The sequence below is a fragment of the Lathyrus oleraceus genome, chromosome 2 (genome assembly GCF_024323335.1).
Source record: "Lathyrus oleraceus cultivar Zhongwan6 chromosome 2, CAAS_Psat_ZW6_1.0, whole genome shotgun sequence".
Classification (NCBI taxonomy): Eukaryota; Viridiplantae; Streptophyta; class Magnoliopsida; order Fabales; family Fabaceae; genus Lathyrus; species Lathyrus oleraceus.
In genome coordinates, this window is record NC_066580.1 from 268,446,217 (window position 1) to 268,446,868 (window position 652).

Below are 652 nucleotides of genomic sequence, written 5' to 3' on the forward strand. Positions count from 1 at the left end.
AGGCTCAGGAAATATTGGATATGAGAAATTTATCAGCACTTAAAATCACAGTGGTGCATGACTATCTCTATGAATCATCATAGCCCAGAAAACAAAATAAACAATAATAATAAACGGTAAAAGAAAAACAGATAAAAGATATGCAAGAAAGTTGATGGATTGTTGTTATGGTTTGTGTAGAATAATGGCGATTGTAGTATAAGGAAGGTGCAGATTGCGGTGACAGATTTGTATTGATAAATATGGGTGTTTGGATTGAAGTTGACCTTTTTGGCTTGTGTGTGTGATGTGTATGTGAGAGAGAGAGAAACGGCGAGTATTTTTTCTGTGTAATTTTGTGGCAATATTTTGGTGTAAGGAAATTGTTTTTGGGACTTTTGAGAGAAATGTAAGAATTATGGTGTAAGAATGTGTTTGAATTTGTGTAAAAAAGACTCATATTTATTCATTAAATGAGTAAAAGTGAAAAAATAATTATTTAAAAAATAAAAAATTGAATAAAAAAACAAAAAAAGGTCACGATTTGGACTTTTGATCTTTTAATTAACAAAAAGAAAAACAAGGCAAATAAGAAATACAATGGGATTCGAACCCACAAACTTATACTTAATCTCTTTCCCATATTACCAACTGAGTTACCTATAACATTCAA

General features: G+C 30.1%; 1 non-coding gene across 1 annotated transcript; it reads right to left on the bottom strand.

Moving 5' to 3' along the window:
* On the bottom strand, positions 1-86 carry LOC127124736 (small nucleolar RNA Z221/R21b). Its single transcript, XR_007804199.1, has one exon. It is a non-coding gene; the product is annotated as a small nucleolar RNA Z221/R21b (small nucleolar RNA).
* Positions 87-652: the final 566 nt, after the last annotated feature.